This window comes from Theropithecus gelada, chromosome 6 (assembly GCF_003255815.1).
Source record: "Theropithecus gelada isolate Dixy chromosome 6, Tgel_1.0, whole genome shotgun sequence".
NCBI lineage: Eukaryota > Metazoa > Chordata > Mammalia > Primates > Cercopithecidae > Theropithecus > Theropithecus gelada.
Genome location: NC_037673.1, coordinates 145,876,648 through 145,902,871, shown reverse-complemented (window position 1 = coordinate 145,902,871; position 26,224 = coordinate 145,876,648). Strand labels below are relative to the sequence as shown.

General features: G+C 51.6%; 1 long non-coding RNA gene across 1 annotated transcript; it reads right to left on the bottom strand.

Annotated features, from left to right (window-relative positions):
- Positions 1 to 26,224, bottom strand: LOC112626890. The gene is made up of 5 exons (XR_003119979.1): positions 25,991 to 26,224; positions 11,355 to 11,476; positions 8,542 to 8,849; positions 3,798 to 3,954; positions 1 to 119 (listed from the first exon to the last, which is right to left on the bottom strand). It is a non-coding gene; the product is annotated as an uncharacterized LOC112626890 (long non-coding RNA).

The window sequence follows — 26,224 nt, the reverse complement described above, 5'->3', positions numbered from 1 at the left end:
GCCAAGGGCCAGGACTTTATTATTGTCACAGAGCACAGGAGAGACCACTTGGGTCTCAGTGAAGGTTTGCTTTTCTTCTTCTTCAGGGGAAGCTACTGTGAGAAGGGCCACCAGCCAGGCTAGGTCAAACGGGGTTGGGGCCACAACATGATAGTTAAACCCATCAACACAGCCTTGATTCGATCCCAGCTTGACAACTTCTTAGCCGTGTGACCTTAGGTAAGTCTGTTAACCTCTTTCAGTCTTGGCTTTGTGGAGTGGAGTGAATAGCAGGGCCTGCTTCACTGAGGTGTTATCAGGATGGAGGGGGACAAAGCCTATGAAAGTGTTTAGCACAGCGCCTGGCAGATCGTGACCAGTCACTGAGCGGAAGCTATCATGACCAAATCTGATTTCTCCACGGGCAGGCCAGCCCCGTCGCTGTGGATGAGGAAGAGGGGGTCTCATTTCATAAATGTCTTCCATGCGGCCTGTGAGAAAGATGCCTTGGGACACCTGTGGGAGCTGCCTGGTCCCTGGCAATGTGGGAGTCAGACCCAAACATGAGGGTTCTGGGGCTTTGGCATTTACTACCATTTCTACAACCCCATGAAAAGCCCTAGCAAGAGTTCAGGGAAAGTTCTAATTATATATTTTTTTGAGATGGAGGTTCGCTCTTGTCACCCAGGCTGGAGTGCAGTGGTGTGATCTCAGCTCACCTCAACCTCTGCCTCCTGGGTCCAAGCAATTCTCCTGTCTTAGCCTCCTAAGTAGCTGAGATTACAGGCACCCCTCACCATGCCTGGCTAATTTTTTGTATTTTTAGTAGAGACTGGGTTTTGCCATGTTGGGCAGGCTCGTCTTGAACTCCTGACCTCATGATCCACCCACCTCGGCCTCCCAAAGTGTTGGGATTACAGGCGTGAGCCACTGTGCCTGGCCGGAAAGTTCTGATTTTGTACCTGGATTACATTAGGTCTTTTGTCATTCAGTCAGTTAGCATTCTCTACAGGCAGTCAGAGAGGCTGAGTTTTAAAATTATTTATGTATTTTTTAGAGACAGGGTCTCCCTATGTTGCCCAGGCTGGAGTGCATTGGCTATTCACAGGCACAATAATAGCTCTCTGCAGCTAAGAACTCCCAAGCTCAAGTGGTCCTCCCCTGTCAGCCTCCTCAGTAGCTGGGACTGCAGGCACTCACCACCGTGCCTGGCTTTTTATTTTTGTAGCTTTTGCTTTTGGCTAAGAAATTGCCATAGGCCATTGGACTTGAAATCAGAGCTGGCGCTGCCTTTTGCTGTCTGGGCAACCCTGGGCTGGCCACTTTACCTCTCTGAGCCTCACTGATCCCATGGATCTACCATAAGGAAGGCTTTGAGGATGAACCAGCCTGTGGAAGCAAACGAAAGTGATGGGGGCACTGCTGGTGGTGCAGCAATGGAGAGGGTTTCATTAGTCACTGACTCAAAAGTGAGGGGGCAAAATGAACCTCAGTGTGTGTGTGTGTGTGTGTGTGTGCGCGCGCGCGTGTGTGTGTGTCCAACGTCTTGTAGCAAGGTTACAGATCACTGTTTGTAGGGGAAGAGCCATAGTGTTCCTAGGGGTGGCTGGAGGCGCCACAAGAGGGCGTTCTAAGTTTTTATCTTCTCTACCTTGAAAAATTTTCCATTTGTCTTCTGGCTGCATTCCAAATCGAACGAAGACTTATGGTTTTTAGTTTACCTAACTAATGGAATACGCTTTTTAAATGAGTTCATGTGTGTTTACTAGTTTATCAGTCATGTGGATGCAATACTGCGGCCCCTGTCTCAAGGCGCATTGGGAAGTGGGTTTAGGGTGTGGTGGAGACAAGAAATGCATGCCTGATGGTGTCCTGGTTCAACCGCTGCTCAACTGGGTGGCCTTGGACAAATTTCCCAAGAGTACGGCAGTGCTGAAGTTCCCACATCCAGCCTCACAGGGGTGTTACGAAATAGACACGATGGAAAGAAAAGCAATGCAAAGGTTTGGAATGTGGTTCATAAGCCCTCTTACCTCCAGGGACAGCCTTCTTCTTGAACCCTCATCCTGTGCTCCAGCCGAGGCCCCCATGGGAATGGGAGGGGGGCAACTCTGGGATGGGAAGGAGGCGAATCCAGCTGTGAAACCATGACCTCAAGAACAGTATTTCCAGGAATCCCCATCTTAGCATTTAAGGGATTCCTGGGAAAACTGGACCGTGAGGACAAGGTGGGAGTGCGTGACCTTCAGCACCAAGGCCGCCGTGTCCCTAAGGACCAGCTGTAGTTCTCTTCTGCATCCAGCCCCATCTGTAGCAGCCAGTGTGGAGTGCCACATGTTGCCGGATGTGGCTCATTGCTCTGGGGGGAGTAGTGACTGGAACTTCAATTGCCCTGGAAAGTACCAGAAACCCTCTGGCGCCCCCACCCCCAGGACTGCCCTCTGCTCTCTGCCTGGCTTATGTGTATTCCCCAGTCTCCTGCTAGAGGGGTGAATTTAAACCAACAATTCAGTTCCTAGGTTGGGTTTGGCAATTTCCTCTCTGATGACCTCCAGTAAGTCACTTAACCCTTGAGCCTTGGCCTTCTTTAATTATAAAATGCATGAGTCTAGGACCTTCTGGAGAGGTGAGATGAATAAGATTAGGGGGAAGCGGGGAGGAGGAAGGAAGCCTGTAGTATTAATGGCAAGAGTCCGGGTCTGTCTTTGCTAAAAGTGACCTGAGATGTAAAGACAAGATGGGAGCAGGATTTAGACTGTTCTCCTCCTGCTCCCCGGTCCCAGGTTCCATAATCATATGCAATGGGTAAAAATATGAATTTGAAGGCAGATTAGGGTACAATCTCAGCTCAGCACAATCAGTATGTGACCTTAGGTGAGCTGCTTAAATGAGCCTCAGTTTTTCTTATCTGTAAAATGGGGCTATAACACCACCCACTTTCCAAACTTTTGGGGAGGTTAAATGAAACTGTGCTTGACTCCATGGCTCTCCTCTGCTGCTCACTGCATGTCTGAAGCCTCTGGGAGAAGTCAGACATTTGTGAGGTGCCTGGACTGGTTTTGGCAACACCTAGAAACAAAGAGTGAAGACCCTGACTCAAAGGCCAGAATTGTTATCTTCAGGGCTGAAAAGGTGTTTAGGAATTGTTTGATCCGCAAATGATGAATGAGTTTCAGCTGTGAATCAATAATAGTGGCTTTCCAGGGCTCATTGTTGAGGATTCTGAAGCTGCATCTGAGCGCTTCAAGAATGGATGCCTGGTGGGGCATACAGGCTCATGCCTGTAATCCCAGCACTTTGGGAGGCCGAGGCAGGCAGATCACCTGAAGTCAGGAGTTCGAGACCAGTCTGACCAACATAGTGAAACCCCATCTCTACTAAAAATACAAAAATTATCCAGGCATGGTGGCACACACCTGTAATCTCAGCTACTCGGGAGGCTGAGGCAGGAGAATTGCTTGACCCTGGGAGGAGGAGGTTGCAGTGAGCTGAGATCATGCCACTGCACTCCAGCCTGGGTGATAGAGTGAGACTGTGTCTCAAAAGAAAGAATGTATGCCTTTACTGATTAGCTGTGTCTGCCATGGGCTCAGAAAGAGAAAGCGGAGTCAGGGTGCTGGGGAAATGCTAACACCTCATGCTAAGATGGACACACTGGGGTACGCAGAGGAGTCAGGACAGGCCCAGACTCGTGACACAGATCGTGGCACCAGGGGAACTTGTGTCGAGGAACTTCCCCAGCATCACAAGTGGCTGACAGTATGGAGTCTGGAAACACTGTCCTTCCTGGTATGGCCCCCACAACCCCCAGCACTTACCACTTCCAGGCTGATGGCTGCAGAACAACTTCTCTCTTCCTGAGCTACAGTGCTTCATCTCAGACTCCCAACTGACCAGAGATGCAGCACTGCACCTCAGGCTGGGAGACACGGCGCTGCGCTGCTCCGCTCTGGCGACCTGTGGCGGGACTCCAACCTGGCCAGGAGAAGGGGCGTTAGAGGGGACCTGGGCCCCACCCCTCCAGCCCTGGTCAAGAGGCTGTTGTAATCCCCCACAGCTGTGTTTCCTGTCTGTGGCCTGCCATTTGAGCACCCAGGACCAAACCTTGACCTTTTTTTCCTTTCCTTTTCTGTTCTGTTCTGTTCTTTTCTTTTTTTTTCCTTTTCTTTTCTTGTCCCAAACAGCTTAATTTAGAAGGCGAACATTTAATGAGTATAATTAAGTGGTTTTTAATACATTCACAAAGAAGTTGTGCAAACAATGGCACAATAAATTTTAGCTTATTTCACCACCCAGAAAAGAAGCTCCTTATCCTTAGACAACCCCTAGTCCTGGACAGACCGGTTTCTGTCTCTATAGATCTGTCTATTCTGGATATTTCAATAAATGGAATTATTTAATATGTTGACCTACCTTTTGACGCCATGTCCCATGTTTATGCTTGGTGCATCCCAGCCAAACAACCTCATTCATGGTACTTAACATTTTATATCATCAAACAATCAATTGTCTTCAACCTATCTTTCTTCTGTCACTCCTCCTCTCTTCCCACCCATCTTCCCATAATGATTTTTCAAGATGCAAATATGGTCACATCTTTCTCAAGTTTAATATCCTACAAGGGCTCCCCATTGCCCTCAGGCTGAATTCTGGAGCCCTCCCCAAAGCCTGCAAGGGCCTGCCATATCTGGCCCCAGTGACCTCTTCCTCTTGGGCTACAGTTCATGGATGTCCTTACATTCTCGCAGGGAGCCCTGTGCCTACCCACTTCGGGCTCCCCAGGACTGTGCTGCTCCCCCTCACTTTCCCTGCCCATCTCCTCCTCCTGTGCTAGGTCTCTAATCAAGTGTCCACTCTGGGAAATCCTCCTTGACTTTTTTGTTTTTTTGAGACAGTCTCCATCTGTCGCCCAGGCTGGAGTATAGTGACGCGATCTCAGCTCACTGCAACCTCTGCCTCCCCGGTTCAAGCGATTCTCATGCCTCAGCCTCCCAAGTAAATGGGACTATAGGCGTGCACCACCATGTCTGGCTAATTTTTGTATTTTTAATAGAGACAGGGTTTCACCATGCTGCCCAGGCTGGTCTAGAACTCTTGACCTCAGGTGATCCACCCACCTCGGTCTCCCAAAGTGCTGGGATTATAGGCGTGAGCCACAGTGCCCAGCCCCTCCTTGATTTCTTTAGCCATCAGCACCCCCTGCTCCATGTTCTCACCCACCCTGTGCCCTCTTTCTAACCCTTTACCATGCTGGTAATGTGGTTTTCACTTACAACCACCTCCACTTGTGGACCATATGACTCACCTGTGAGGGGAAGGGACCCTGTCAACTGTGCTCACTACTGAAATCAGGGACAGGTGGTGTAGATGCCACCTAAGCCCAGGTTGAATGGCTGAATCATAATTCCCAATCTCATTATCTCTAGTATCAGTGTTATTTCTGTGTGTCTCACCTGGCTAGATCTCCACTTCCTGAGGACAGTGCCTGTGCCTTGTTAATTTGGGGGGCCCTGGCTCTGACCCGTGGCTTGGTACATGATGATGGACCCAGGTAATGCCATTTGGTGGCTGATTGGATGACCATGTAGATAATTCATTTTGTTTTCTGGGCCTGGCTTGGGTGGGAACTTTCAGGGGAGCAGGCAAAGCCCCTTCTCACTCTTCCTGCCCTGCCAAGATCTCAGGGCACCCCAGAGGACCTTCTTGCATTGCTTAGTGGTCACTGTGGTGGCCTTGATGTTGGATGACTTGCATTTTCAGGAATGTCTGAAGGGGGTGGGTAGCCTTTCTTCAGAGCTGAGAGAGAACAGAAAAAAAGGTATCTCCTTAAAAAAACAAAAACGGAGCTGGGAGCAGTGGCTCACACCTGTGTCCTAGCACTTTGGGAGGCTCAGGCAGGAGGATTGCTTGAGCCTAGAGTTCAAGACTAGCCTGGGCAACATAGGGAGCCCTTGTCTCTTAAAAAAACAAACAAACAAACAAACAAACAAACAAAAACACGATAGGTGCAGTGGCTTATGCCTATAATCCCAACACTTTGGGAGGCCAAGGCGGGCGGATTACCTGAGGTCAGAAGATCGAGACCAGCCTGGCCAACATGGTGAAACCCCGCCTCTACCAAAAATACAAAAATTAGCCAGGTGTGGTGGCAGGGGCCTGTAATCCCAGCTACTTGGGAGGCTGAGGCAGGAGAATTGTTTGAACCTGGGGAGGTGGAGGTTGCATTGAGCCGAGATCTTGCCATTGCACTCCAGCCTGGGCGACAGAGTGAGACTCTGTCTCAAAAAAAAAAAAAAAAAAAAAAAAAGACTCTGTCTCTTACGCCTCTAGCAGAAAGCTAAAGTCAGGCCTCACTCTGGGAAGAGCAGGAAGAGTGTTTCCCTCTGGTCTAGCATGCCGGTTAGGTCAGTAGGTCAGTTCTGACAGCCTGTGGAGAGGACAACCTCTGTCTAAGGTATTGCCAGCCAGAGAACTGCTTTCCCCTTCTGTGGAATTCTCTTGCAGGAACTCTTTTCAACTGCATTTGGTGGCTGGGCACTGTGACTCACGCCTGTAATCCCGAGCACTTTGGGAAGCTGAGGCCGGTGGATCGCTTGAGCCCAGGAGTTCAAGACCAGCCTGGGCAACACGATGAAATCCTGTCTCTATCAAAAAATACAAAAAATTAGCCAGTCTCATCGCCTGGTCTCTACACAAATAAATAAATAGATTTTTAAACATCCTGCATTTGGCTGGGGAGTGATTCCAACATTGGACTCCTTTGGGGATCACGGACAGCTGGTCTACTCCACTCTCCACGGCTCCCACTGCGCCTGGGAGAGAAGAGCTTAGCATGTTCAGCAAGGAGATTTCAGTAAGAACCAGGCAGGGTTATCCTGAAAAAGAGACGATTTGCTGCCGAGAACTAAGCTGACAAGGTGTGTCCTCCGCCTTCACTTGGTGCGTGATTATTTCCAAAGCCCTTTCAGATAAACTACCTTTGGCTTCGCACGTGCAGCAGGTGGGTAAGTGATGTGGGGGAGTTTGTAGCCTCTGCTGGGAGACAGGACACAACAGAATGGAAAGCAAATTGTCAGGGAGAAACTGATCCATTCTGTTGTGGAATGGATCAGTTGCTCCCTGTCAATTTGCTTTCAGTCCTATTTTCCGTGGGGTAGAAAGCCTCAGTTTGCTGCTATCATGTCTTTGACACCTTTCTAACTCTCACTAATTGCCCAGGCTTCAGGCCCAGGGCCTTGCAAGCCAAACTATTAGGTTAAAGTGTAATAACATTGTTTCATTTTTACTGTATTTATGGTTACCTTTATTTGCTAATTATGTACGATATCAGAGTTTTCTATTTACAGTAGCTATTTCTATTTGTATTAAAAAGGACTCATCTTACATTTAAAAATATTATAATCGTTTGCAGACATGGAAGAAATAAAATAGGGGGCATCTGAATGACTGAGTTTGGGAAACAGTGTCCGATCCCATTTAATCATCAGAACGGCTGGTGCCGCTGGCAACGGAATGTTATTGCTTCTACATGGAGGACCAGGAAGGGAAGGGGATTGTTCCAGGGTCCCAGGGCCTGAGCTTGGACCAGGGGAGTTGAAGACCATTTCCACCAAGGCCATTTCCATTCCAAGATGTAGGCTAAGATTGCAGCAAAGATAGCATCTCCCCTGGGTTTAGAAACAGGAACTAGATGGGAGGTAGTCCCACGCTTCTGAAGGAGAAACTGATGCAGGGAGAAGGGCTGAGGCACAGACTCTGACCAGGGGAAGGTGTTTGCCTCCATTTCCTCTGTGGCCCTTGAATCTGCCCACCCCTGGCTGTTGGTACCTCATTCTGTTCCTTTGTGTCTGGAATAATCATCATGATTATGAATGTAATAAGCGTGGTCATTTGTGGAATTTTATAGTCCTGGATATTGAATGTTTTCATTACGCAAGTCCCTGTGCATCCACAAAGCTCCCTGGGAATGGATTTTTCCAAGGGTACAGAGCTGGGAACTGAACTGGGGTTCCTAACCCAGGGCCCTCATTTTAACCTCTACACTGAATGTCTCATGCCCTGACCAATTGGCCAGACCTTAGGTTTGGGGGCAGGGTCTAATCATTTCACCTCTCCATTCAGCACACTGCCTCTTCTATGCGCCAAGGGGAAGTGGGACTGAGAGACACACCGTCCTTGACTTGGAGGATCTCAGTCAGATTGAGTAGAAGGAAACTGCCCCTCACAAGGTGAACAGGGGACAGACTCAAGTGGGATGAGAGAGAGAGAGAGACAGAAAGAGAGAAAGAGAGAGAGCGTGCCCTAGAAAGGACAGCCAAGCACACTCAGAGGACAAAAAGGTTCCCACCCCTGGGGAAGCTGAGAAGGCTTCCCAGAGGAGGAGTCAATGCAGCTGGGCTGAGAGGAGGGGCAGAGGGGCCGGGAGGGAGGGGCTTCTCCTGGCTCCAGCAGCTCTTCCCTGGAGTCTTGCACACTTAGCACTCGTCCCAACCCCTGCCTCCTTCACCTGAGGGCCTCACTGAGAAGAGGGGTCTATGGCTACCCCTCCCCCATTCCACTTACCCCACCAAAGGCTCCCTCCTACTCTGGATCCCCGGTCACGATGAGATCCACCGCTTGGGGGTCCCAGGTTGCACTTCTTACCAGGCCCTTCTCTCTGTGGCTGTTTCCCCTTCTGTGAAAAGCAATGTTGAGCCAGGTGGCCTCAGTTTTACCTGATGGCTCCGGGTGCTGGCTGCCGGCAGCGTTGGGGGCTGCTCCTGGGTGGATGGGCTGTTTCCGCCTCTGTGCTCCCCATGTCTTCAGGAAATGTCTCTGGGCTGTGGGGGACCTCTGTCTTCTGTCGGGAGGCTTGGGGAGGCGTGGGTGAGCTGGGGAGGAGAAAATAAACAGTGGCTGTCTGGGTTTTCTCGCCAGGCCTGAGCCAGGAGGCCTCCCTGGGCTCCTTCCCTTATATGGCCAGGCTGCTCTGGGCTGGGAGCTTGCCGCAGAGCTCCCCCACCCTCTACCAGCACTCAGAGGGCCGGGGGTCATTGCTGGTCACCCAGGACTCTGCTGTTGCAGAGGCCAGAGCAGGGCTGAAGGTGGAGGGCAGGCCCCAGGACATGTGCCAGGAATTGCCTGGACAACCTGGGCAATTGGGGAGGATTTATGTTGAGATAAGGGATGGGAGAGAGGAACACCCAGAGAAGGAGGGGACCTACCCCATACTGACTTAACCCCCAACTCGTGGTGTGATCCTAACCAAGCCCTTTCCCTCTCTGGGCTTCTGTTTCTCCCCCTCTCAAATGAGGGTGTGGAAAATAAGAATTAATTCTCACAGTCATTCTGTGAGGTGGCAGCTTGTACTTCCTCATTTTGCAGAAGGGAAAACCAGCTTGGAGAGGCTAAGTAATTTGACCACAGCTTTCCAGCTGAAAGAGAGCAAGGCAGGATTTGAACTCCGGGCCGTCCGACATCAAGGTCTGTGTTCTGATTTGGCTGGTTGTCAAGGCTCCCGTTGCGGGTGACAGTCCCTTCCATGTGCCTTATGGAAAAGGGATTCTGTGAAGTTGCAATCCTGGAAGACCAGGGAGGCCCCAGTGCCCAGTGACTCACCCTAAAGGAGGCTGTTCCGCGAAGGAAGGGGGACAGGGACTGTAAGTATTCACCCTGGTGTCCCCGGCACATCACACCGGGCATGGCACAGGCTCAGGGATCAGAAAGGGGTGTTGTGGAATCACCAAGAAAGGAAGTTTTGGCAGTCACACCCGTCCCCTTACCCTCAGCCATATTCTGAGGATGAAAGAAAACAAGGCATGAGAAAGCACCAAGATGCCACCTTTAAGACCAGCATTGCCTGTTCACAAGCTCTTTCTTCTCTCTGAAGCATTCCCCGTATCTCATCCCCAGGCCAGTGTCTTCTGAGCTGACCACTCCCCGCTCAGCCCAGCTGCAGGACTGAAAGATGAGGTGAGTCTGCTCAAGGACAGGGCTCTGGTTGAAGCCTCAGGCTGGGCCCAAGTCCCAGCCAGCAGCAGTAGCCATGGGAGAGGCTGCCGGAGGGGAGGGTGAGGGGGGAAGAGGGGGTGCGTCTGGGAACTGTTCGGAAATGTGCCTCGCAAAAGCACTAACATCCTGTGTGCTGTTGAGCTAGCCCTGGAACATCCCTCACCCCATCCATCATTGTGGCATCCTCTCGGACCCCAGCCCCCTTCCTGAGGCCCACGGGTGGGGTGAGGGAGCAAAGGACCGACTGTCAGTGTGTCCGAGAGACCACAGCTGGCAGTTCTGCAGGCCTGTTTAGTGTCGGAGCCGGACAGTCGGCGGGAGGAGGCGCCTGCAGCCCTCCTAATCCAATTTGTTTAAACCCAGTCTCTGTGGCTTATTTGCTAGTGAGGGAGGCCTGGGTGTGCGCTGTGCCGGGGTGCACGTTTGCACACACTTGTGGGGCATGCAGAGGTGAACAGGTGGACCATGTTATGTAAGAGAGGCCTGCGACTTGTCCCATATCCCTGAGTGTCAGCTCCTTTCCTGGAACCCTGCCTCCTCCTCCCTTCTCCTCTGCTCACCTCCAAATCTTCCTGCACTTTTTCCATCCACATGAGAACTGGTGCCAGAGTTCCCCTTTGCAACCGACCCTACATGCAACTCTGAGCGAATGCTTTCACTTCCGCAGGCCTCAGTTTCTCCATTTGTCTTATGGAGCCGGCACCTCGCCCTACCTGTTCCACCATGAACATGAAATTTAAAAATTGGCAAGTGTGGGAAATAATGTGATGAATGGTAACAACTGCTCTGTGTTCTTGAGTTTCACCATGTGCCAAGGGCCGTGCCTGGGGACACCAGCCCAACCTCACAAACCCTCTCAAAGTCCTATGAGCTGGCTCTTTATCACTAGCCTCAGAGAGGTTGAGTGACTCATCCAAGATCACACAGCCCCAGGTCTTCCTGCTTTAGGAGCTCACTTTCTGGGGAAGATTACTATTATTTTCCCACATTTCTCTCAAGTCTGTTATTCACCAAATCAAGCTGAATAACAGAGGCTTTATGTCCAAATCACACAGGCTTTGCATTGCTATTTTGTAAGGAGAATGGGGTAGACTGGATTCTTGGCTCCTAGTTGGATTTCCCTTCTTGGTTTCTATTTCTTTTTACCTACAACCCAGACTCTGACAGCCCTGAATTGCCCACACTGCCACCAATCAGTGGGGAGCCTTCCTTTACCAACGCCCATTCTGCTTCTCGTCATCCTGAGGCCCGGTTTCTTGGTCATTCTGAGGTTGGGGTGGGGAGTTTATCCTGAGGGACCCAGGTTACTCCAGGAGCCGCCTGCAGGTGGGCTGGGGTGGGGAGTGGATGTGGGTGCCGGAGGGGTGGAGGGGCGGTGGGCTCACAGTTCTGTCTCTGAGCTGCCCGCTGCTGGCCCTCTTCTGGTCCCAGGAGGCTGCTTCTCCAGAGTTCTTGCTTCTCCAACATTAGCATGGCAGGGGTGGCTCCCACCAGTCAGTGCCCTTGCCTGAAAGAAACAAAGATCTCACCTGTCAGAAGGACACCAGGGTGCCCTTTGGGTACGGTCGTGGCCTTTGAGGGTCCTGACCAGGTTGCCAGGCTCTGAGGGATGGAGGATGGGCCTGGGCCACTTCTGGGTACTCTCGGGCTGAACCTACCAAGATCTTCCGGGCCTCAGAGATCCTGCCCCTTGGGCCCTGAGCAACCATTATCCCTTCTTGGCCTGCCTGGCTTTTAAGGGAGAGTTTCTGAGAAACTCCAAGCTCCAAGAGCAGGAGGAGCCACCTTCCCTTCTCAGCACACCCAGGCCCCTTAACAAAAGAACTGTCCTGAAAGGAAATTTCCCAGAGGCTGCTCTGACCAATGCCCCCACCTCAGCCTCACACATAAGAAAGGAGCATGTAGGGTTTAATCAAAACCTGGGGTTAACATGATGACCAAGACCAAAGGGACAGGCTTGTGGCTGTCTTTGATGCTTCCCACGTACACAAAGCTTTCAGCCTGCAAAACACTCCCATAACTCAAGGCACATTCACGGATGTCGCCAGAGGTAGGAATAATTCTTCCCCTTTCTGAAGTTCCAGGAGCCTGTGCGATTTGCCCAGGGTCACCTGTGGGACAGCATGAGTGGCAGACTTGAACCCAGGCTCCTGATGCTCAATCCAGCTTTCTCTTGGACGTGGGCAGTAGCTGGCTGGATGACCGCAAGTCAAAGTTATCATCGCCATGGTCATCGCAGAAGCCCCTGTGCCCTTTCCTGCCTTGCTCATTTCCAAGAAACATGAGGGGCTGGGAATGGGCCACATCTGTGAGCCAGATGGCACCTCAGTGAGGAGAGGGCTGAGGCCAGGGCTCCGGGCAAGCTCATGAACTCATGCTTACACCCAGCTCTTTCTGGAGGGATCTCTTTGCTCACAGTTCCCCTTCCTCAGCTCACTCACGCCTGTGCACTTGGTACAGCCCTTGCTCTCCTTGGGCTCCAGGGCCCTAGGTTTCCACCACATGTCTGGAAAGAAAAGACACAGGCTTTGAGTCATGCAGACCCGCGTTTGAATCTCGCCTCTAGCACTTCCTAGCTGTGTGATCTAAAGCTGGTGTCTTCACCTCTCTGAGCCTGTTTCCGACCTCACGGTCTTGTTTGTGAAAGTCAAATGAGGCAGATGTCAAGTGCGAGCATATTTCCAGGCACATCATAAGCCCAGGATAAATGGCTGCCATTTCTATTATTAGCATGGGGCTGGAGCCGTAGCAAAGCCCAGTCATGGGAGGAAGAGCAGAAGCAGGGAGAGAGCAAAGGTCTGAAGAGGCATCTGGGGAAGCTGTGGGAGCCCCTGCGTGTCCCTTTCCATGTCCCCTTTGTCGCACAGCTTCCCTGGGCCTCTGTTCCCAGAGTGCCCTCCCACCCCCTTGACACCCCAGCCGAGTTCACCAGCCTCACACGCTCCGCACTTCCTCCCCAGGGAGCGTTGCTTCGGGGAGTTTTGAGCAAGCCCTGGGAACGCAGTTTGAGGCTGAAACAAGAGCATTGCAGGGAAAAGGGAAGAGAGGGGGAAAAAAAAGACCTGCCCAGCCTAGAATCCCAAGCCTTGCCTCGAGCAGCTCAGGCCCTGGGGACGGGTGGGGCATAGACACCAGGATCCCTGTGAGTTCCTGTCACTTGGCCCTTCGGTGAGGGCAGAAACTGAGAAAAGAGTGACAAAGGTAAGAGCCATCACCTGTCCGGCTGACTGTGCACTAGGCACGTTGGGACATGCTGTAATCATAATGACAGCTAACATGTCATTGGGTGCTTCTGATGCACCCCACACTTGCTAAGTGCTTTATTTTACACAGCTTTTCTCATCTGATCCTCAAAGTGACTTATGAGTTAAGTACCAATAATTTTCTTTTCTTTCTTTTCTTTCTTTTTTTTTTTTTTTTAAAGCGACAGGGTCTTGCTCTCCAGGATCTTGCTTTCCAGGGCAACACCTGCTGCCCAGGCTGGAGTGCAGTGGCATGGCCAGTTCACTGTAACCTTGAACTCCTGGCTCAAGCGATCCTCCCGCCTCAGCCTCCTGAGTAGCTGGGACCACAGTCACATGCCACCATGCCCAGCTAAGTTTTTATTTTTTAATTTTTTGTAGAGATGGGGTCTTGCTATGTTGCCCAGGCTGGTCTCGAACTCCTGGCTTCAAGTGATCCTCCTGCCTTGCCCTCCTGAAGCACTGGGATTAGAGGCATGAGCCACTGTGCCTGGCTGAATTAGGTACCATTCTTTTAATTTTTTGTTTCTTTACTCAGAGATCCTTGCTTTAAAGAATTAGGTACCATTCTTATCTCCGCTTTACTGAGGCTCCAGAGGTCACAGCACTCCCTCCTGGTTACACAGTTAGTAAAGATTGACTCCAGGCAGCCGTACATACATTCTCACAGCTCCTTTGTAAGACCAACTACTCATCATATCATTTTTACAGAGTGATAACCAGAGTCAATATCTCTTGGCAATACTTCGGTGTATTGTACGTTGGTCTTTCTGGAGAGGCGTTTGTGAACAGAGAAAGCATTGTCAGTATAAGTAAGACCATCTGAGCCCTGAAAACCATCCGTCTCCAGAAGCAAGGGGGCTTCTCCTTTTGGTGGTGGTGTTCTGCCTCTTTCCCATGGCGTTTCTCCCCTCTGTGCTGTTTGTTAAAAGAAATTCACATCATGTTGAAGGCATTGGTTCTCGGCGGGGCACACTGGCTCTCGCCTGTAATCCCAGCACTTTGGGAGGTCAAGGCAGGTGGATCACCTGAGGTCAGAAGTTCGAGACCAGCCTGGGCAACATGGTGAAACCCTATCTCTACTAAACATACAAAAATTAGCTGGGCACAGTAGCACATACCTGTAATCCCAGCTACTCGGGAGGCTGAGGCAGGAGAATTGCTTGAACTCCCCAGGAGACAAAAGTTGCAGTAAGCTGAGATCACACCACTGCACTACAGCCTGGGTGAAAGAAATAGACTCAGTCTCTCTCAAAAAAAAAAAAAAAAAAAAAAAAAAAAAAAGAGGCATTGGTTCTCCCTCTGTCCTATAAGCTTTGCAAAGAGCATGGACCTCCAGGGTTCCAGGGGCTTCGCTGGGACTGGGTAATGCTTTCTAGATAATACAGATGTTGGTTTCTTCTGGAATGTGTTGGGTGGGAGGAGCTGCAGGCTAGGTAACAGGTTTTCTGTAGCTATGCTATGTGATTGTGGACAAGGGTATTCCCCTCTCTGAGCCTCAAGGGCCCGCATCTACATGATGTGGTGGGGATAGGACTGGACTCTAGAGTGTCCCGAGTCCTAGATCAGATACGGAGGGGATGGTCTGACCCCACCCCATTCCCTGGTGTGAGTGTGGGTGTGAATGTAGGTGAATGGCCAGGCCAGCATAGATCTCCATGGAGCGAGAGAGAAACTGGTGCATCTGGGGATGAGGATGGCACTCCCTTAATGCCTCCCACTCCCTTGCCCCCATCCTACCCTTTACTGCTCAGCCCCAAAGTAGGCCCCAGTGATCTGGACCAGGTGGATTTTCTGCACCAGGACTTGAAGTCTTGGAACATCAGTGCTGGAAGCACCCTAGTCTTGCACCCATTGTTCAGATGAGGCAACTGAGGCATGGAGAGGAGAAGCAAGGAACTCAAAGTGATTCAGCCAGTCACAGGTTCAACTGGGACTCCAGCAAATGTCCTGACCTCTTCTGCTCACTGGGGGATCCTGATCAGCCAGATATTAAACAAAGGGGCCTCGGGAGGAAGGTGGAGAGAAGAGAGCCTTTAAGTTCCTTTTGCTTTGAAGATGGAATAATCATGACTTCCTTCTCCAAATATCTTTTGGCCCTTCCTAGAACCAGATGGCGGATGTTTGGAATTTATGTTGTAAATAGTGTTTAAGAAGGGGTGGGAGTGCAGATGTGTTACTTTCTTCCACCACCAGAAAGGAGATCTGAGGGAGAGAAGTGGGGGAGGGAAGCTGACTATGAAAAGATTTTGGGAGAAGGAAGAAGTGAGGGGGAAGGAAGACCGAACAGTGATGCGAGATGGGAGGAGAGGGAGCAAAAAGGGAAGAGAGATGGATGGAGTGAGACTGAGAGCAAGACAGAGAGGAAGAGAAAGGGAAGGGAGAGAGCGATGGGAGAAGGAGGAGGAAGAAAGATGGGGAGGGGGCTCTCAGGGTGCAGGCGCAGAGACGCCCCATCTCGAGTTCAGGAGCAAGCCCTTGAGTTTTCTAAAAATAGCTCAGTCTTTCCCCCAGCAGGGTTGGCAGCAGGGACCAAGAGAGGCACGCTTGCCCTTTTATGGTAAGAAAAAGTCCAGATCCTCAGAGCGGGAGCTGGGCTGGGGCCTGTAATTCTGGATGAAGTCCAGCCCCAGGGTCTGGGGTGGGACAGGGCTGAATTGGGGGGAAGACTTGGTGGGATTTCCTGGCCTGGATGGCCCTATCCTTGGGGAAGATAGGGCTGAGGTAGGTGTTGGCAGGGGGCTCCCAGGAAAGCACTGGGGTCCTGGTAGATCCTTAGTGTTATGGCAGAAAGTCTTCTAGAGACATCTGGTCCACCCTGTGTCTCTGGTTTTTTTTGTTTGTTTGTTTTTTGTTTTTTTTTGAGACGGAGTCTCACTCTGTCCCCCAGGCTAGAGTGCAGTGGCGCCATCTCAGCTGACTGCAACCTCAGCTTCCCAGGTTCAAGCAATTCTCTTGCCTCAGCCTCCCGAGTAATTGGGATTACAGGCGCCTGCCACCACGCCTGGCTAATTTTTGTATTTTTAGTACAGGCAGGGTTTCACCACATTGGTCAGGCTGGCCTTGAACTCCTAACCTCAGGTGATCCGCCAGCCTTGGCCTCCCAAAGTGCTGGGATTACAAGCATGAGCCACCGCACCTGGCCGTCTCTGTTTTATAGAAGAAGAAACTGAGTCCCAGCCAGGGGAAGAGATCGTAGCTCCCTGTGTGGGGGTTTAAGCCACCAAGCTAAATTGCTGCCGGGGTCCACACAAGGACAGCTTATGTGCCTGTTATTCTGGAGAGCAGTGTGGTCAGTGGCAAGAGCACCGTTAGGAGTCAGGAAACCCAAAGCCCATTCCCAGTTTGCTGTGTGACCTTGAGCCATCTGTGAACTCTCTCTGGTCTCAGCTTTCCTCACTGGGGTGATCTTAAGGGTTTTCTTAGCTTTTTGTCTCTCTGGGAATTTCACAGCTAAAAAGCAAAGCCTGGGCGTAGAAGATGCTGTTATGAGGTGAAAGGGAATCCACGAGCTGCTATTTTCTTTCTGTGCCTCACTCACTTCCTGTGCTGAGCCGGGCAGGTAAAATCTGGGATGGACTGAGACCGATGGAGAGGAGTCCTTGCAGGAGACAGGAGGCAGATCATGGCTGGAATACCCTACTGCCCAGCTAGTTGGGTCTAGCCTCTTTTTTTTTTTTTTGAGACAGTCTTGCTCTGTCGCCCAGGCTGGAGTACAGTGGCGTGATCTTGGCTCACTGCAACCTCCACCTCCCGGGTTCAAGTGATTCTCCTGCGATAGCCCTCCTGAGTAGCTGGGATTACAGGCACCCACCATCACACCTGGCTAATTTGTTGTATTTTTAGTAGAGACAGGGTTTCACCATGTTGGTCAGGCTGGTCTCAAACTCCTGACCTCATGATCTGCCTGCCTCAGCCTCCTAAAGTGCTCAGATTATAGGAGTGAGTCACCATGCCTGGCTGGGTCTAGCCTCTCACTGGACACACTGAGGCCAGAGGAAGCTGCATGCTCAAGGTCACATTGAAGGTCATATGAAGAGTTAGGGCACAGGCAGGAATAGAACCAAGAATTTCCATTCCTAGCCGTGGGCTCTTTCCTCTGCAGGAGGCCAACAGCATTGGGGACCATCTCTGGCCGTTCAAAGGGACCTCCTGGGCAGAGCAGCCAGAACTCAAGATAGGCTGCCATCCTCTAACTATCTCTTGGAGATAGTTGCATCCTGCCTGGGCACCGCCTCTCCTCTGTCCCCTGCCCTTGACTGTGAAGAGTGTACCATAGTCTCCATCTTTGGCTAGAAGGCAGAGAAGAAGCAAAGGATGTGGTCAGTCTGGCAGCATGATTTTGGGCATGTCTTTCCTTGTCACTGGGCCTCAGTTTCTGCATCTATAACACAAGGAGATAGGCCCTGATCCTCTTTAAGGTCCCTCAGCTCTAAAAGAACTATGATGCAATGAGTATGGGATTGAACACCAGGAATATTTATTAAGCATCTACCAGGGGCGCCAGAGTGAATGTGATGGATATTGTGTGACTCTGAGCGTGATGGACGTTGTATGACTCTGAGCTCTGCAGTCAGTGTGAGGTGGGGGCACATTGCCTGAGATTCCTGGAAGCCGCATTCCCAAGATCCTTCTGTCTCTATTCTAGAAACCCCTGGGCTGACTCTCTGAACCCAACTTGAACCCAGGTTCTGGCAGCTCTGGTCTTGAGTATCTAGGGAGGGCTGCTGGCCCGGGCGATGTAGTTGCCCACTGCTCCAGGACCCTCACAGGTGCTTGGCCATGCCCTTGACTTCTAGGTCCTCTCCATCCTCTCCCACGCTGCTGTCCACTTCTCCAAGCCCTGTCTGGTGGGCCTCCCAATCTACTCCACACCCTCCGTCTCTCCATGCTTTTTCTGTGACTCAGCCCAAGAGGATTCTTGCTTTCCTTTCCCAGCCTCCTATGACACCCCCTCTGACCACTGAGGGAAAGGATGGAACAGAAGAGAAAGGGGGAAAAAAAGAAAGCATCGTGGTTCTAAATTTGAAGCTTTCCTGTGACCCTCCTGGAATTTCCACGCAGACTCTCTGGAGCGTGTGAACAGGGATCCCAGGGACTCTGGCCCCCTTTGTCTCATTCCTGCCGGGTGGAAGGCCATCAGCTGAATGTTCCCCGGGGACCTCCATCTCACAACCAGGCTCCAAGTCTCTTTGGTCAGGCCTGGTGTCCCCTGGGAAGGCAGGAGGCAGCAGTGGAAAGGAAGTGGGAGGTAGGAGGTAGGAGGTCCAAGAGGCCCTTGTGCAAAGTTAGGGCAGAACTGATGTCATGTCTGGCTGGGAATCTGACATCCAGGCTGCAGGAAGGCTCAGCTCATGATTTTCCCAAAGCAGCTAGAGCTGGCATGTGAGATCCGAGGCTGGTGGTAGGAAAGGCTATGATGCCCAACCTCTTCTGATGTTTGACTTCTCTCTATGGTGTCCCTACTAAGCTTGCATACCTCTGGTGATGAGGAGCTCACTACAGATGTTCCTTAACTTATGATGGGACTACTTCCTGATAAATCCATTGTCAATGGAAAGTATTGTAAGTTGAACGTGTTTTTTCTGTTTATTTTTTGACACAGAGTTTTGCCCTGTTGCCCAGGCTGGGGTGCAGTGGTGCAATCTCGGTTTCCTGCAACCTCTGCTTCCCAGGTTCAAGCGATTTTCATGTCTCAGTCTCCTGAGTAGCTGGGATTACAGGCACGTACCACCACACCCAGCCAATTTTTGTATTTTTTTTTTTAGTAGAGATGGGTTTTTGCCACGTTGGCCAGGCTGGTCTCGAACTCCTGAACTCCTCAACTCCTGATCTGCTCGCCTTGGCCTCCCAAAGTGCTAGGAGGACAGGTGTGAGCCACCGCACTTGGCCCGAATGTGTATTTTTGACTTGCGTATTTTCAATATAGAATTGGTTTATCCGAAGTAACCTTATAACCCCATCACAGCTGCATCATAAGTTGAGGAGGGTACCAAACGCATATAGCTTTCATAGCATTTTAAAAGAGAAAATTGTAACTTAGGATATGTCTGTACTTCCTAATCCCCTCACCCTCTTTGGACAGACTATTGGAGGTGTCTTCCTAGTATTCTGCTGCCATCTGCTATGTCCTCTGGGGCAGCACAGAACAAGTCCCTGCTCCCCAGGAAGCTCTAGAGTGGTCTGAAGATGGTGACTGCAGCCCTTGGGCTTCCTACCCTTCCTAGTCCCACCTGAGGTCTCCTTTCCCCGTTGCCTGACATCTCAGAGTTGCCTATTATCCAAATTCCTAGGTCTCTGCCCTGCACTGGGGTTCTTGGCTGATGGTATTTTGGGGAGAGGGACAAATAGGCTAAAGAAAGGCACTCCCTCCCAGGGACAGACAGATACCAAGGAGAACTTTCCCCAAGCTCTGAGGCTTTGGTTTCTGTTGCCAAAGCTACCGCACACTCTAGGCCTTTCCTGTTTCTCCAACCTCCAGCCTCTCTGAGCTTCAGACCAACTCTCGGTTCCAGCCAACCGGGCTTCTCTACTGTTCTCCGAAAATGCCTCTGCAGCCCTGCCTCCATACCTTTGTACACAGAGCTCTCCACCTGGAATGCCGTCTTCTTCTCTGTCTATCCAGGGCGTGTCCCCAGCTCCTTAGATGTTCCCTCTCTTGAGAATCCAGGTGTCTACTGTCACACATGGAATGACCTCAACTGTCCCCTCTGTCCCAAACCAGGGAACATCACAGCCTGAGGCCCCAGAGGAGTAGGGCACTTACCCAGGTGTGCTGGCTGCAGAGCCAAGGCCTGGTCCTAGCCGGCCTCTTTCTCCTTCACCCCGCCTTGCTCAGCTCATCTGGGTAGATGCTGTCAGACTCATTGGGGTTGTTGAGTCACATGCCTGGTGGCTGGCAGGCTCTGGGCAGGCTGAACGGGGGCCTCTGAGCCCAGCAGCCCAGCCAGGGGTGGTGTCATAGCCTCTGTGGATGCCATCCCCAGGCTAGCAGGCAGCCTCCCTCCAGACACTCCACCCCCATCCTGCCTCCCTGGAGGGAGTGGAGGAGTAGAGTATGTGGCAGCAGAGCAGTTTGGAGCTTTTTTTTCTTTTTTTTTTCTTTTTGAGACAGAGTCTTGCTCTGTCACCCAGGCTGGAGTGCAGTGGCGTGATCTCGGCTCACTGCAACCTCTGCCTCCTGGGTTCAAACAATTCTCCTGCCTCAGCCTCCAGAGTAGCTGAGACTACAGGCACGCGGCACCATGCCCGGCTAATTTTTGTAATTTTAGTAGAGATGGAATTTCACCTTGCTGGCCAGGCTGGTCTCGAACTCCTGACTGCATGATCTGCCAGCCTTGGCCTCCCAAAGTGCTGGGATTGCAGATGTGAGCCACCGCGCCCGGCCTGCAGCTTTCTTATCTCCCTTGAAGCACAGCTAAGGTCAGAGGAGGAGACTTTAAGGAGGGGGCTCAGGCTTGTGGCTGGCCGGGGGTTCTTGCAGAGGAGCCATGGTGGGATGGCTTTCTCCAGTCTGGACCTAGCCAACTGCCCCTTCCTCAGAACTCAAGTGGGCTGTGCAGGGCATGGGACAGCCCAAGACTGACGAGGCCCCCAAGGTTACTCAGCCCACCCTATGGGGTGCTTCTGGGTGGAAAGGACTGTTTTGCCAGGGTCTACATTTTTGAGCCTGAGCAGCGGTGGGGGGTCGAAGGGTCTGTCTCTTCTCTTACTGCAATCATGCCTAATCTGGAAGGAGGCTTTGGACTTCCAATGGCCTCCTCCCCCAAATGCCAAAGGCCCTACTAGGCAGGTCAGAACCAGAGCTAGTTCTGGTTCACAGACCCATTGCGGGTGGTCCTAGAGTACAGCAGCTAAACACATGATTTTAGAATCAGTTAGAACTGAGTTTGAGTCCCAACTTGGCCTCGTACAGGCTGTGTGACTTTGGGCAAATGACTAAACCTTTCTGAGCCTTTGTGTGCCCAGAGGGATAATGGTATTTACCTCAGAGTGCTGGGTAAAGGTCCAGGTACTTGAAAGGACTTGATAGATGGCAGGTGATATTTTTGAGGGAATAAGGGCAGTTTATCCCCCAAAGTCCAAAGAGTTGGTGCCCAGAAGAGCATCTCTTTGAACTGTGAAGAAGCTGTCTTTAGTAATCATATTTTAGCAGTTATTATTATAAAAATTTAATTTAAACATTTATAGTAGAGACAGAGTCTCCCTATGTTGACCTTCAGGCTGGTCTCGAAATACTGGACTCAAGGGATCCTTCCACCTTGGCCTCCCAGAATGCTCAGATTACAGGTGTGAGCCACCATGCCTGGTCTTAGCAGTTATTTTTTATTGAGTACTTACTATGTGTCAGTCACTGTTCCAAGGGCTTCATGAGGTTTAGCTCATCTAGTGAGTTAATCCAGACAACTCAATAGACCGATGAGACAGGTACTCTTAAATCATCTCTATACTACAGATGAGGTCCCTGAGGCACAGCGTACCTATGTAAGTCGCCTGAGGTCCTACTGCTGCTGTGAGGCAGATGCAGGATTCAAACCCAGCAGCCTGGCTCACATCTGGCACCTCTAACTGCCAGCCTGTTATATCTGAGCCCCACCCAGCCCTGCTCCAGACCCACCTGGTCCCCTTATCACCTGGGCACAGGGACTCACTCCACATCGGAAAGCCCCCAGGCTTCGGAGTCCACCTCAGTTTCCTCATCTGAACAAACGGGGGCCTGAATGAGTGGACCTCTGCGGGCCATGAGAGTGGGTCATTCAAGCTGTGCATTAAGGCGTGTTTCGAACTGGAGTAAAGGTTTCTGGTGGTGAAGTGTTGTTGCCAACAGCCTCTTTTGCAAGTGGGCAGGGGGCTGGCCAGGGCTCTCGCAATGTGCGGTGAAGCCCCATGGGACCTGTCTAGACAAGCTGTTAGCAGGCGGCAGCCACCTTGGGCTCTTTCCCCCAAATTCCTGCAACTCACCCTCCCAGGCGACCTTTGATTGGACCCCGGCCACTGCATACTGCTGGGCTGGGGAAGGACCACAAAGGCAGTTCCCATCCCACCCCAGGGCCTTCGTAAATGTCCTGATGAGGGTGCTCTGCAACTTGTGCGTGGAGGGCAAAGTTCTAGACACCTTTGTGCACAGGAGCATAGAAGCCTGCAGAAGGCATACCTATGTTTTTATTTCCATGGCTTCCTTACATTTTTTATTACACAAATTTGATACATGCAAAATGAAGTGTGCAACCTATATGCTTCAGGGAATCTGATGACTTCAAGTGTGGTCAAGGAGATGGGGACGCTCATACACTGCTGATGGGAGCATTACCTGGTTCAGCCACTTTGGAAAGCAATCCTGTGCTCTCCTGTAAAGTTGACAGGCCTGCACCCCAGGACCCAGAACCCTTTCTAGGTATAAGCTCCAGAGAAAGTCTGGCTTATGGGTACCAAGAGATGTGGACAAAAATGGTCATCACGACAATTCAAACCAGCCTTCATCACGGTTCTTTGATCCACCCCATGGTGCTGAGCCCCTGGGAGAGTTTAGTTGGAAAATTGCAGGAAAAGCCCAGCAGTGAGGACCTCAGAGATCACCTCCCCGAAACCCTCAGGCTCACCCAGGAATCAGACACAGCCACTTGAGTCAGTGATGGTGTGTGGTGTGGAGCCTGGATCTTTCTATTCCTCAAGGATAGGTGTTGGCTGGGTGCGGTGGCCCACGCCTGTAATCCTAGCACTTTGGGAGGCTGAGGTTGGGGAAATCGCTTGAGCCCAGGAGTTTGAGGCCAGCCTGGATAAATGGCGAAACCCTGTCTCTATAAAAAATACAAAAAATTAGCCAGATGTGGTGGCACACGTCTGTCATCCCAGCTACTTGGGAGGCTGAGGTGGAAGGATTGCTCGAGCCTGGAAGGCAGAGGTTGCAGTCAGCTGAGAAGTGTCACTGCGCTCCAGCCTGGTTTACAGAGCGAGACCTCATTTCAGAAAAGGAAAAAAAAAAAAAAAAGGATAGGTGTTGGGTGTCATTTTCCCCTAGAAATGGCCAGGCTGGGAAGGGGCTGATTTTGCCCAAAGGGCTAGGAGGGACCAGTGATAAACTTTCTGTTGTGGGAAGCAGTAGGGTTGAAGGGAAGAGCAGTGGCCTCAGAGCTAGAAGGCTTGGGCTCAGGTCCGGCAGAGCCTCCTCCCTCCTGGCCTCCGTCTCCTCTGCGAGGTGGGATTCCTCGTTACTGCCCTCAGAGGTGTTGGGGTGGGCAGCCCAAGAGTGTGTGCTCTACAGATGCATAGACTGGGTTCAAATTCCCTTGGCTGCTTTTTAGTTGCGTGACATTGGGTGAGCTGCAGTGGCTTCCTTCTCTAGAAAGTGAGGGCGAGGGAACGATGCTGATTTCTGCCTCACAGGAATCCTGGGCGGATTAAATGGTAATGGAAGCTGTTTAGCACAGTGTCTGACTCTCAGAAGTCTCCCATACATATTCTGCCCCCTTCCGTGAGGTCTGCTGGAGGGTCCCCAGGAAGTTTTGAGGTAGCTAAGAGGCAGGGCAGGAGGTGGGAGACTCCTGGGGGAGTTAGCACCCCCAGGGGCGGCTGGCACACACGACTTAACAACTCATGAGCTGTGTGACCTCAGGTAAGCCACCTAACCTCTCTTTACCTCAGGTACCTCATCTGTGGAGTAGGGATAATAATTGCTCCTTCCTCAGTGGTTCTTGTGAGGAGTAAATGAATTAGTTCATATGAAGATCTTAGGTAATGCCTGGAGCTCACAAGAACTCCACAAATAGTGTAATCTATTTCTCCTGATTTGCACCACCTTATGGAATCCCTGGCTGGGCAGAGAGGCAGGTTCTGTTCCAGCTCTGCCATCAGCTCGCTAAATAACCTAAAGTGGTGCTTTCTCTCTGTGGCTTCCGTTGCCTCGGCTGTTTGTGAGAGTCCTAGGCTGCCCTACAGCCTGGCATTTCCCAAACTTCCATGTGCATGGGAATTCATGGGGAGCTCGTAATGCAGATTCCTAGGCCCTGCCCGGGGTCCCCTGTCAGCAGGTGAGTGCGCAGTGGTTCAGATACATTGCTTACACAATACCCTAGAAAGGCAGGAGAGGAGACTCCCCCAGTCCTTCAGGCATCTCAGGCTGATCACCTTCCTGTGTCCCACAGCCTCTGACTTTCGATTCCTCCTGCCTCTTTCCAGAGCCTGTTCCAGAGCCCTTCAGCAACTCTGGGCATTCCCTGGCTGGGTTCCATTCCCACTTCTCCCTCAACATAGCTCAGGGTATCTTGCCCGCAGGTGGCGTGGGCTCGGACTGCGATGTCACATCAGCCCCATTCACCTGCTCTATGTGCCTTCATCCTTCACTCCTCATGACGACCATGCAATCTCAGAACTGTACCCATTTTACAGAGGAGGAAGCTGAGGCTCACACAGCAAGCAACTTGCCCAGAGTCACCTGTCCACTAAGTAAACAAGCCATAATTGGACCCAGGCAGTTGAATTCAGAGCCTCCTTCTGAACCATGTTGGCCTTGGGCCTTGTGTGACAAGCAGCAGGAAGGTGAGGGTACCTGACAGAGGCCGGTGCTAGAGGACTGTGTTCTGTTCTGGGCTCCGGACGTGGCCAGAGCGTGTTCAGAGGAGCCCGATTCCATGTCGTCTGTACATCTTCAAGTTCCAAACCTAAGCCTCTGCCTCTATCCAGCCCTGCCTCCCATCACAAGCCTCCTGCGTTTCTCTGAATCTCCTGGTACCACCACTTCATCCTCTGAAGCCCTCTGCTGTCTTCTCCATCCTTTTCCTACTTCCACGTCCTGCACTCCTGTGTGGTCGAATCCAGAGATCAGTCCTTTCCCCACCAGAGGCTGCTTGCAGTCAAGTTCATCTGGAGGGCTCGGGGCACCCCTCTGGCCAAGCCTTCAGTCACAGAACCTTCAGCTACTCTCCCTCACTCAGGCTCAAATTCCAAAAGCTCCCACAGGGCTTCATCTGCTTGGACTCCAAGCTTGTGGTCAAAGGGCAGACTCGGCTCAGGGATCTCCTGGGGGAACTTCCCAACACTGGCTGTCCCTCAGGCACAAACAACTCAGAAGCCACATCTGCAGAGGAATCATTTTGTCCAATGGCCTTACTATACAGTTGGGGAAACTATGGCCCAGAGAGGGGAAGGGGCCAGCCCAAGACCACACAGCCAGGCACTGAGAGCAGAGCTGGGGCCGGAGCCTAAGTGCCCCTGTCTTCTCTCGCCAGCATCCCTTCCCACTGCTCCATGTGCAGTCAGCACCCAGGCTTCCCAGGATCTCTGCCTGCCTGCCAGAGCCTGAGCTTACATTGCCTCTTCCCCAGCTTTGTTTCTCGAAACCATTATTTGAAAACCGTTTTCCTTGCCGGGAGCCCCAAGCTCTTGGAATTGCAAAATCAAAGCCCCATAGAATGAGGAAGAAGCACTGCCTATGTAGAAGCCGGGGAGACTGCCCTAGACTCGGGTGCCGTGGTGAAGCTCGGGCTGATAGGATGTTAACTCTGTCCGCTCCCTCTGCCCCTTCTTCCCCCAGTTGACTACAACAACAAGGAATCCTAGAAGCCAACAGGACCACAGAATTAGAGCCGATGAGCTGGATGGATGCTTAGAGATCATTGACTCCAGCCCCTGTGCAGATGGGGAAATTGAGACCCAGAGAATCTGTGTCCAGAAAGGGACAGAGCCAGTTAGCAAGAGAGCAAGACCCCCAGATGCAGCATCCCGCTGGGGAAATGTCCCAGAGGCCCCCATCCACGGATCCCAGGTCTCCTGCTGGTGCTTACCTTTCCTGGGATCTGGTCCAGGTGTGGCTCCTTGGGACCTGGAGATGGGAACCAGCCTGTTTGGTGAGTGGTTGGGGTTGTCACTGCTTCTCAACTAATTAGACCCAGCCTCTGGTGCCCCTCGCTGCCACAGGGGCATTTTTAAGCAGCTGGCACTGAGCCCCCCTCCCCTTAGTCCCTTGCCTGCGGCTCCCTGGCCACAGAGGCCACTCTGCCTTTTACCTTATATGAGCT